This window comes from Dendroctonus ponderosae, unplaced genomic scaffold (genome assembly GCF_020466585.1).
Source record: "Dendroctonus ponderosae isolate FM_Combo_2020 unplaced genomic scaffold, Dpon_F_20191213v2 Dpon_F_20191213_3, whole genome shotgun sequence".
Classification (NCBI taxonomy): Eukaryota; Metazoa; Arthropoda; class Insecta; order Coleoptera; family Curculionidae; genus Dendroctonus; species Dendroctonus ponderosae.
In genome coordinates, this window is record NW_026018508.1 from 13422581 (window position 1) to 13434974 (window position 12394).

The 12394-nt window shown below is 33.4% G+C and overlaps 2 long non-coding RNA genes across 2 annotated transcripts; one reads left to right on the forward strand and one right to left on the reverse strand.

Annotated features, from left to right (window-relative positions):
• Positions 1-2959: 2959 nt before the first annotated feature.
• On the reverse strand, positions 2960-4090 carry LOC125503936. The gene is made up of 2 exons (XR_007281178.1): positions 3956-4090; positions 2960-3737 (listed from the first exon to the last, which is right to left on the reverse strand). It is a non-coding gene; the product is annotated as an uncharacterized LOC125503936 (long non-coding RNA).
• Positions 4091-4154: 64 nt separating this feature from the next.
• On the forward strand, positions 4155-4872 carry LOC125503935. The gene is made up of 2 exons (XR_007281177.1): positions 4155-4450; positions 4580-4872. It is a non-coding gene; the product is annotated as an uncharacterized LOC125503935 (long non-coding RNA).
• Positions 4873-12394: the final 7522 nt, after the last annotated feature.

Below are 12394 nucleotides of genomic sequence, written 5' to 3' on the forward strand. Positions count from 1 at the left end.
GGCTTGCATCTTCACCCGTTCAGAACCCGTTCAGTTCTTCCGCAGAACTGAACGGGTTCTGATGAGAACAGTGTAAGCGTTCAAGCAAACCACTTCTGACGATGCAAGCCACTCGTGCTTGCGAAACGTCAGGAAGAAATTCTAACAAACGACGAGAATTAATTCGGCCTAAAAACCCGAAAAACCCATTAATTTCATTAAAATTTATTATCAATAATTAATTAAATGTATATAGAAATCTGAATCCATTTATTCGCAGTCGAACTTTCTTAGACCCGAATTAATAAAATAACTTTTGATTCCGGATTCTTACTTCATAACCGGAACAAACTCAATCGAGTAGAAACAACCCAATTTAGTCGTTTTCCATTGTTCATTGATCAAAGTTTGTCGGATATTCCAAACAATATTAATAAGCAGTATTTAGTAATTAAAAAGTAAAATGTTTCTATGTGGTGATTAAGATCTAAGTTAAGGTCATTTTTTTATTCAATTAAAATAAAGCTGATATGCTAATTTGCCTAAATGTCTCATTATGTAAATCTGCGAAAACATTTACTTCCTGTGTTATAATTTTGTCATTTTACACCTAATGATGTGTTGAGTCAAAATTTCAGAATTTTCCAGTTTTAGCCAAGTTACTCTTTCTTCTAAATGCTCAATTTTCCAAAGTTTCACTCAAAAATGCTGCCAAACTTAACGTATTTTCCGTGGAAAATTATGAAATAAATTTCGATTCCTTGGTCGCTTTGTAAAAACTTTTGAAATCCCTTTCCAGCGTCGAATTTGAAACAAAAATCAAATCATTTTCTATTAAAAGACGAACAGAAGGAAAGCTTATAACAAGATTATTTGGAAATCTCGTCACCGCATTTCTCTGAAGACTGTAGAGTTTGTTAAAAAAATGTGTTTTTTTTAGGTTTGACTGAATTTTTTTGGGCTTTACTTTCTACTCAAAAACGCCCAATTTTGTGGAGTTTCACTTGAAAATACTGACGATCTGGAAACCGTTTACGAGAAAAATTACACGATCAATTTATAGCTTTGTAAAAATTTTACAAAAACTTTTTCCAGTCCCGAATTCGAGACAAAAACGAAAATAAATTCTTCCCGTTTTTCCCCGAAAACCATTAAAGTTTTTTCCAAAATCGATCACAAACTTAAAAGTTTTTAATCGAAAACGCAAAAAACCATTATTTTCTGATGATTTCCTTAATGGGGTCTTTTCAGCCAAAAATGACAAAATTAAGTTTGCGACAAAATTCGTCTCATTCATTGGTTTGCAGGGAACTTTAGAAAATCCTTTTCAGCTTCGAATTTGGCACAAAAACCAAATAATTTTATTCAGTTTTTTACCGAAAGTAATTAAGATTATCTGGAAAAAATTGCCAGGGAGCAAAAGTTTACCAAAAATTATTTGAAAAATTCGCTGCATCGCTCTGAAAATATTTAAAGTTTCTTTAAATTTTCAGGTCATTCCAGTTTTAACAAAGTTTCTATTAAGCAATTCCTTCTACGCAAAAACGCATAATTTTTTAGTTTTACTTGAAATACTGACAATCTTCTGTGAAGAATTATAAGATAAATTTTATTGGAACACTCGCCTCCTTAACCGCTTAGCAAAAATGTTTGGAAAACTTTGTGCAGCTTCGAGTTATGTAGAAAACCGTAATAACTATTTCTGGATTTTTTCCAAAAATATTTCCCCGAACTGAAAAACCGAAAGTTTATAATCATTGTTTTGAACTTTGAAAACCGCTACGCTTTACTGTAAAATCCTGGCAAACTGAATTTTTTATGCAAAAAAATCTAAATGACTTTTTTGAGTTGTTTGAACAAAGTAGTAAAACGTTACTACTTTGTACTTTGAAAAATGTTGATGACCTGAAAAATGGAATGAATTATAACTCATTAACTGACGAGTTATAACTCGGTAACTCAGAGAGCGGCAACAACTCAATAGCGCAACTTAACACAGTGTTACAAAAAAAATTCGACAAAAAATGCCAATTTTTTCCAATGAATAAACTTTGAGTAGTTGTAATTTTTTAAAACATTTGCATCGATTTGTATGGTGAACAGTCTCAGCCCGGTTTCTGTGAGTTGATGTTAAATGACGATTCAAATCGATCAATATTTTCTATTTTATGGTATTTAGATGACAAGCAAAATCACGACACGCACATCAGTGCTTAATACAAAAACCGACCCACTTCTTCAAACGAACTGAAATAAATAATCATCCAGCTAAAGCGTACCAATAGCGGTACTTGGAGTACTTTATGAACCATTTGTGGTGCGTTCAGTTATAGTAATGGGCTTTCTCAGTAACTTACAATAAAATAAATGTAACAAAGCGACGAGTTTTTGCTGTTGGAAGTAAATTCATTTTGATTTTTTAAGAGTTTAGATTCAGCTCTTATTAAACATTTCAGCTACTAGTTCTACCAAAAATGCAATTCTGCTATTGCTCACAATTATCCTTCGCCCAAGAAGCCAACGTTCTTTTTATCATAGTCATTTTCTCTAGCTCTCGGTTCTTGTCGATATTCAGCAATGTACCGAGACTAATGATTGTGTAGAACCAAGAAAGAATGGTACCGCAGGCGGTCAAGAAGGCACCTAATAACCTCTGTATTATGGATTTGTGGAATGGAAACGAGAGTTACGCTTGATATGAAAGATTATTGACGTTGAATTCGCCAGGTGCCGTTCTTACTGTACTATAATGACTTGTAACAATGCTAAGTGCTTCAAGGAATGTTCAATTGAAAAAAATCAGGCAGCTTCAGTTTGAAAATCGCGTCTTCTAGAAGTTTACTGTTTGCAAATTGATGTAAATTTTTTTTTTAAACAAAAAGAAACTAATAGAAATATAGATAACTCTCGCTCATTTCTATGATTGGTTCTATATCTGGTTCAACCTTATTTGATTCAGCAACATATTCAAACTAGGTAATTACAATTATGTAACATTTCTCATTTTGCCTTATGCTATACGAGCATTAGAAACAAAGCTAATTGCATTTATTAAGTCAGAAATAACATACGAATATTATTTAATTAGCGCTTTATACCAGGAAGGTAAAAGTTGCGACATGCAGTTTTAAAAGTTCCAATAACTTTGAAAAGAGCATTTCCGTTGCATAACCAGAAAAGGCTTGAGACTGGTAGACACTTATAATAAGCCATAAATAAAACCATTTTGTTTAAAATCTGGAAGAATCACTGAACAATTTGATACAAAAAATGGCATGCGGTCAGCTTGTAAACTAAGTGATTTAAATCAGAGCGAGCGATTCGCAGAATTGGAAATGAAAGCCGAATGGAAATAAATGTTGAAAAAATTGGTCAGGCTTCGAAGATTACTGGGTTTCAGTGTCCATAACAGTATTGTAATGGGTGTGGGTGAGACAATAGGTTACATACGGTATGTTGAAATTAAAGGTGTGACCATAAGATGTTCCTTCCTACTGACCGAGTTATTTAAATACGAATTATTTGTGTCGGACAAATGAGAATATTTAGTGTCGCGATTCGCTCGCTTTCCATGCCCAAAAAGTATCTAAGAAATTTTGTTATCGACCCAACTGTTCCTCCAACGCTTCTGTTTGTAAAATATTTGAACTGTTAATGGAGTTTTAGGCGATTTGAAGCAAAAATTAAATATTCTGGTGGATCCAAATCTTCAGTTTTTTCTTTCATCTCAGCAGTCGATAATGGAAGATTGTGTTTATCTGAGAAATAAATTTAGTTTTATTCCAGCTGCTCGTTCCTTCATAACTAATTTTTGAAATGTGAAACTTCTAGATGTTTTTTAATGAGTTCGATGCATTCCGCGCGTCGTCAGCTGAAAATTGAGCAAAATTCAAGACATTTTGAGATTTTTTTTTTTCAAAAAGTCGAACTCCACCCTTAGAAAAATTTGGGCCAAAAATCAAAATTTCACTCTTACCCATTAGTCAATAATTAATTTCTTCCACAAGGAATATTTTCCGCATAAAATCGGTACTTTTCCCCTTTCGCAGAAATCAACAACCTTCATTGCCTAGAAACCGTCCTGTTGACGTGCTATTCCGGAAATACGTAGGTAAACCTGATCGACCAATCGCTTGTCGACTCGTTGAATACAAGACGATACCATGACAACCCGTCAATATAAACACATCTTTAAAATCAGTTGTCAGTAAAGCAATATTTACTGCAATTGAAGTTTTCAATGAGCCGGTTTTTACACGTCCGTTTTGGAAAAAGTTTCTTATTTGTTGGAATTGCCTCTCGAAGGATTGAAGAACGCGAAAATGTGATTTTAAACTAGAAAAATAGCGATTGTAAAGGAAATGTTGACGATTTTTGTGACGTAAATTGTTGGCGGGACATTAAGGATGGGAAGCTTTCAAATTGAGACCCGGTATATTGGAAAACAAGAGCATTCTACAGGGTGACCAAGGTAAGAGTGCATTATATCTGAAACTTCTAGCATGAATGAATGAGTTCGATGCATTCCTCGCGTCCATGAGCTGAAAATGATGTAAAATTTAAGACATTTTGAGAAAATTTCCAGTTTTTCTCTGTTTAGAAGCCAAAATGCAAAAGATCTCGTGAGAATAATGACCGGAGTATGGGGGTCTCAAGGGGTTTTTAAGAAACGGCCCACAAGGTAACAACAAAACCGTGTAAAATTGTAGAAACCGGGTAAAAAATTTCGCCTTTTATGCGAAAATTTACAATAGTATCCAGGTGCAGTACCATTCGGAAAAAATCAAATTCAAAATTATCTTATATGTACGGAGGCGAATGCTCAAATGTTATAGAAACCTCCAATACATTTCTAAGTTTCTGTGACAAATACATCAACATTTACCAGATAAACACGTGTTTTGTTTCCTGTCGTTCGCCGGAGAAAACCAGGAAACTTTCTAAGTAATGCAAATTCTTAACAAAAACTGAACTCGACTAAAATAGTTATTGATATTAAATGCAAAATGTCAATTCGAATCTCATTTTGAATAATATGAAACGCTACTTTCTTCAACTTTGTTGTCGTCTGAGGTGAGATTTACGGCTTAAGAACATCTGCGATACGATTGTTCTTATAAGCTGAAAGTCATTAATCTAGATCCTGTTTCCGTGTCGTTTGTCGAACGGGACACCCGCTATAATGTTGTTGTTCTGCGGATTAATTTCCTCAAATGTCCACAATAACTCCAATATCAGATCGATGGGAGAAATTTAATTTAATTGAATTAAAAAAAAACGAGAAATTAGACCAGAAAAGTTATTAATCTTTGCATTGTCTTGGATTGAAAGTTGAGCACATGGAGAATTAAGTGATCTGGATAATGGTGGTTTCTTATGTAATAAGCAGTTAACAGTTGGTTTTTGGTCATTAAGACTCATAATTATTATCACAAAAGACTTTTTCAAAATATCCCCATTCCGAAGAAAGTACTTGCAAGCATAAAAATAATCTAGACATCGAATTTAGTTATTCCCGACAGACCTTTTTACGTTTCAATATACTTCAATTGCATTAGACCACAGTTGCATAATCCCTAAAGGCACAATTGCATAACTTGCTCAATTACAGTCTTTCGTTTGGAAGAATCGCCTGGGGAATGAGTCGAAAACCCAACAACTTTTAAGCAGTCCTGCGTGGCTCTACTGCAATGCAATTTTACGTAATCGCTAACCTTTACCACGTCGAATAACTCATTTATTAACGATCATTAGCTATGCATGGTTACCATACTTCTCTTTGTTGCATCCATATGATTTCTCCGCAAATACGCAAATAATACCGAGCACAAAATCACGGGCATAACGCAAAAACAAATTTATCATGCGGGTTTTCTAAGTTTATCCAATCCGAAGTTGCTGTTTTAATTTAGTGTGCTTGATGGAAGATACGACTACTACTAATTTGGAAAGTGAATATTCTGAATAAAATGCAAATTAGAACGTGCTTTGTGAGATTTATTTAGCCAATTAAAGGGAATGGAAGCTAATTATCGTATTTATCGATTTTTGGGTTGGCTATCGTTTTGATTAATCTGCACGACTAGGAAATATCGAAACTCGAATGCCATAAATGTCCTCGGATACTTAAGAGCATGGCTAGGAACACAAATGAACAGGACAAGAAAATGTTGTAATTGGATAAATTGATAATTGTTTGTTTTAAAGTTTTAAATACATCTGTGAATATGTGCAATTAATGTTGTACAATTAGCAACAGCTTCATTCTCAGAAATCTTTCCATGCATAAATAAGAAAGACTTCATAGGACATGTTCGAAATTATACGCAAACGGCGACTATTTGGTCTAATAGAGGAGATTTTGCGTACATTTTAGTTACATTTCATTTCTGCTTAATTGTAGTAAGCAATACGTGCATAGGCCTATATTAAGACCAGAAGAATAACCTGATGGTTTCCCCATCTTTACATGGCACTTTACACGCTATTAATTAAGACCATAACACAAGCACGTACAAAAGTCTGTTAAGCATAAATTTGCCAGGTAGCTGGTAGAAAGTGCCAGCGCTTCATACAAAACTCAAAAGTATATCAAACAAGTATGTTAATGGCCATAATAATCCAGCCATAGATTTATATTTATATGAAAAAATGACTTCCAATTGCTCAAGACATGTGACTGAAAATGCCTTCGCGAATTTGAATGAAGTGAAATGCAATGGTTATAAAAGCGGACTTAATATCACGATACAATAACATGTGTGCACCTTATAATTATTTATTATTAGGAGCCAAATGTTGATTCCGTAATGACCGTTTATCATAGAGAAAGCGCTTGGTTTTTATTGGAAAAAAGGTAGAAAAAATGTTAATGTTCTATTTTATATGCTTCAAGTGCTTTCGTTCAATTCGATGAAAAAGTGGTTTATTGAGCTCACATATTACATACAGGATGCCCCAAGTAAAGTCTCCAAGACTGGACAGTTTTTCGGGCCACAACCCGAAAAAATCACCAGTAGCTCTCATAAACATCTACAGTATTTTCATTTCTCAAGACATGAAACTTTTTTCAGAAACAACTATACGATTCGACGAAGATCGTTTGACGTATACTTAAAAAGATCAAATTTAACACCATTTTGTCAGTCAATCAGTATACTTTTAATTTGATGTAAATGCTAAATTTAGGGATTTGCAAAGATGTATAAGAATTGAGAAATAAAAGGTTTCCAATTGTATTGAGCGTTTGGAATGCATTTGCACTTAATTATGGTTTCTTGCATAACATGGGCCTTTTGAATCAAACCGATCTAGCAACCCACATTCTGAATAATATGGAAATAATTTAATGAGACAGTGGCAATAACTGAGGAATCTCATAAACATTTTTCAATCTCGATTGTGTGATTAATTGTACTATTTTGAATTGTACAATTGCTCATGTATAGGCAAAAAAATATTTTCTTTGCTTTTTACCAGTACCTTTAATTGAACTTTAGTGTTCGACATGTGTACTTAATCGGAATTTTGTTCATAGGAAAAAAGTGAGTAGTATTTTTGCAATTACGTATTTGAGAATGCACTTTACGTTATGGAATCATTCTTAGTGGAATTAAGCAGAAAGGGAGTTTTTTCTTTTTTACCCGCTATTAATCCAAGTGATTGTTGCTTATATCCATTGTTTATTTTTTACGATTGAAATGGATTTCTCTTTCTTTGTTGCCAATTGGTTAAACCATATCAAAGATTCGACAAAAAGCTAGATTGAGTTAATCCGCGAGTGTATTGTCAGAACATATTAGCAATTTAATAAATGTTTTGCTGAAAGTTTACTAATTAAAAAAAACAACATTTTTGATATCAATTATATACCGTATACTCAAAGTCGATTCGATATCCGGATAAAAATAGGCAGTGTGCGGCTTGAAAGTGTAAATTAAGAGACCGAAATTTAAAAAGCATAAACATGTGACCGGAAAAAAGGACTTTTACATCGGATTGTTGCGTATGACAAGTTTGCCAGGCCAAATGGAAATTGTCACACAATTTCTGCTGAAAACTAGAGCTGCAAGAGAACACATATTCAGGAATTGACCGAATCAAAATAATCTTGAGTGCAGTTGTTATGTTTTTTTGCAAATATGTTAAAAATGGGTGCACTTTTTGTTGGCCTCATTGTCTGAACGAAACCCCAAGTAAATCATTGACCTTATTTCGAAACTGATAATTGGCCAATGCGAGTGCAGATAATTAAGCAAAAACTCTAGATTCTCGAAGTTAAATACCAAAAGTTAGATAACCCGTTACATTAGCAACCATACCAAATAAACCCAGCTGAAGAAATGGCTTGAAGCTACCACAGAGGTCAGACAATTTCGCTTTTCGTTCTATTAAAAGGTTTGCAAGAAATAATGAGTGAAGCAGATTTTGTAGATTGAATTAAGATTTGAAGATAATTTAAAGCTGTAATGTGCAGTTGAAATATTGGTACAGCTTGGAACCAGTCAAGCCCAAGCAGAATGTGCAGCAACGAAATGGATAAAAATGAGATAGAAAATTGAAAATAATTATGGGATAACGCATAAAAGTAGTTGGGTAACTAAAAGTAATTTGCAAATTCGGATGTTTTCATTATTCTTAGTTTGTGCATCTGCAAAACTGTCAGCTCCTTAGACAAACTATTTATTTAACTTTCCGAAAGTTATTAAAAGTGATTTGCATTTATCAGCTCTTAGAAGCTAAAAAAGTCAGTTTTTTAACATTTTCACACTTTTTAAGTTCTCACACTTTATTTTGCCGCCTTTCAGGCGTTTGCATTTTTCTCAAAAAATAGCACAGAAAAATAATTAACCAAAAGAAAGTTTGTAACTTAAAACTTTTACATTTGGAAATTATTTACCCTAAATTTGGAACTGGATAAATTTTCTGCTTGAAGCATTATTTACGTAGATTCGTTTTATGCCAGCCCGGGTTTTTGCTAAAGTTTCGTACTTTCTACCGGGTGGAAAATGAAACAAGGCAAAATATTTCAAAAAAGTTTGATATGCTCGCAGCCGAACAAAAACACTTTTCTTAAAATTTCAACACTAAAAGCCTAAAGATCGATCAAATTTCTCAATCCTATCTTTTTAACTATTTATAAAGTGATATTAGAAAGTCAACATTTTGGGCCAATTTTAAGCAACATTTTTCTTTTGGTTCAATTATCAAAATTTTCAAAATCAATCAAGCTCATGTTGAAGCTAAAACTTCATAGGCCAACATTTAATATACAGGGTTGCATTAAACATAAGCTTTCAATTAAAGTGAAGATCTTAAATCGACTTATCGAAGGTCTAGCTTCAATATGAGCTGTAGATTCTGAAAATCGGGCCAAAAAGAAAAAAGTTAACAATGCGAGACCAAAAAGTTGTGTCTAGATCTGTGTGATGTAACTAGCGTCTTTGCAGTGTTTTCAGAACATTTAATCCTCTACATTTCACAAGAGATTCATCTTGAGCCCAATTTGGGCAGTCAACGAGCTTGAAAACAACATTAAGTAATCTATTTGTGCTGTAAAATAGACGCAGTCTCACAAATTTATTCTTCTTCTTAATCGGATCCATTGAGAGCTTGTAAGTTGTTTTTCTCAATTATTATTTCTTATTAATTTCAATAATTAATAAATTTAATTTTAAATTAAACAAGTATGTTGTTTATTCGATGTGTTGTCTACATTACATGGAAAGCATGCTTGTATTACATGACGAAAATGGTGATTTACCTGGTTATCCAACACATGCAAGTCGAGACCTGGAGTGCAAATTTGACGAGAAAAAATCCGTTCACGAATGCGATCTAGAAAACGTTGCTCAATACGAAATTCCACACGTTCGAACAACGGTTTTTGCCATTTAAATTGGTGCAAGATGTCAGAGGAATTCAAATAGAAAGCACTTTAATGTAACCTGGAATCATTCAGTGGCCTAATGAATTTATGTGTCAAGTAGAAGGCTCTTTGAAAGGCTTAAGGAACTATGTAATTAAACTATTAGCAACATAAATCAATAAGGCGCTAGTTAAGTAATAATTTACATAAATAATGTCTCGAATTTTGTGTAAATCATATTTCCAGCACTAATGGTTGCAAACCTGATAATTAGATTTTTCAAAGTAATGGGCCAACTATCTAAATAAACATTAACAAAAACATAGCCACGGAATTGCCGCTGGTCAAGAAACTAACTAGACGCAATGGTTTCCATTATCTAGACCGCATTGTTCGAAATTGACTCGATTTAGCAACAAAATGATATATGCAAGGCAATAATAATTGAGTCAATAAAGGAACTTAATAACAACATGTAACGAGCTTATAAGGCAATAGTTTTTGTTCGACTTTTTCATTACACATGTACCTACCTGAACCCAGCAACTGGTTGGATTATGGTAATATATGGGTTTGTTGGTAATTATGGTTTCAGAATATTGAAATTGATTGAATTGGGTCCCTTTCTCTGTACGATTGTTGACCAACAATCTAAACTGTTTTAGATGCTTTTTTAGTTTGCTTCATTCATGAGTAGCAGTAAATTAATGCTTCTCGAGTATTTTTAGGGTGGGCGTTTTCTGAAAATGTTGCCGGAAGTAGTAAAGTTCTTCACACATTTAAATTTATTTTTATTGCTCAGATAAATCAGCTCATAGAGTGTGTTGGAAATGTTTTTATTTCCCGATTTCTTAATAAATTACTTGAATATTCAACTACTTAACTTTTGCATTAGTTTATTTTATTTCTCTAATTGTGTGCGATTTTGTTATTCAAATTAAACTGAACTGCTCAACAAAATCAACGTTACACTGCAAATTCGGGCCAACTTTGGATTTGGATAAGTTATGTTTGCTGTGAGCGATTCTGTTTCTGTTTGAAGCGCTATTTAGTGCAATTCTTTTCCGGTTAGTGCGGAGATTTTCAAAAAATTTGTGGTTCAGACAAATTTTCTACAGGGTAGCAAATGAAAGAACGAAAAACTGGTGAAAGTTTCCCATGCTCTCAGCTGGCCATTAAAGCGGGTTTTTTGCATTTCAACACGACAGGAATTAAAATAACCCTAATATCTCTTAAACAATGAACTTTTTGATATTAGTGTGATAATTATAGTCGTTTGAACTGAGCTGGTTAGCAAAATATCAGGTTCATGTTGCAGCTAAAACTTGGCAGTCGAGTTCAGAAGAAAAATCAATATCGGGTTGATGGGGCATGATGTTTGTATTGAAACTTTTGGTGTTAAGATGCAAAAAAAACTAATTTTTCTCCAACTAGTAACACAAGAACTTAACTTTTCGGAATTCCGCATTTTTTCATTTGCCGCACTGTAGAAAATTTATTTTTTACCAAAACATGGACAACCAAAAACAAATGGGGCTCAATGACGATTCAAACAGACAATAAATCGCTTGAAGCAATCAGAATTTATTCACTTCCAAAGTTCGGGCGAATTTGGGAGTGTAACGTTCATTGTGTTGGGCAGTTTAGTTAACACATTTGGTTACAATTGTTTATTTCATTATAAAAAATGTGGTTTATATATGCAAATTTGTTATATTTTAAAAGCTGAATTCTTGCACTAAGTGCTCCACTTTATGTCTGCTTAAGATTTATGTATACGATTATTAATTTTCAACGGAATTTACCGGGAACAATTTTAGTGGTTCGCGGTATTACATTTATTAACTAACACACACAGTAACAGCACTTTCATTGACTAGAAGCTACAGGGCATTTAAATTATTATTTTGCACGCTCAAAAACAGTCTATTTGCATGTTTCCTGCTGCACGCTAGTTAAATTATTGCAAAATATCAATTAATAAATATTACTATGCAAAGCAAATGTTGGTTACTGTCAGTGTTTAAATAGGTTTCTTTCAGTTTAAATGTTTGCAATTGAGATTTAAAATTTCGATTTCTTAAGGCTGGCAATACAATTTTGCTGTACTGAGGATCGCTAAAAATGATTGAAAATGTTGGCCCAGTTTAAACGGATTTGAGTGGTCACTCATCAAAGAGAAACTCCAGACTGTATATAGAGGAGTTTCTTACGTTGTAAACTATGCATTAAGCTGAAAAAGCAAAAATGTCGACAGTTCGATCGGAGATCGGATAAAAAAAACCGAAAAAAGCGAGATTGTATCGAAATCAAAAATCTGCAATTAACCAGTGAAAAGAGTGAAACGAACCCCATATAGTTGCCAATTTTCCTTTTGTACCTTACTTGCATATTCATCTAATAGCATAAAGAATGCACAATAAAACTGTTAAACTTTTGTTTCAGGTAAGTAGTGGAGCGCTTAAACCACCAGAATGTGAATACCATAAAGTAGTGAAATACGAATGGAATTATCACGATTTCAAGAAACACGGAAAAGTGATTAAT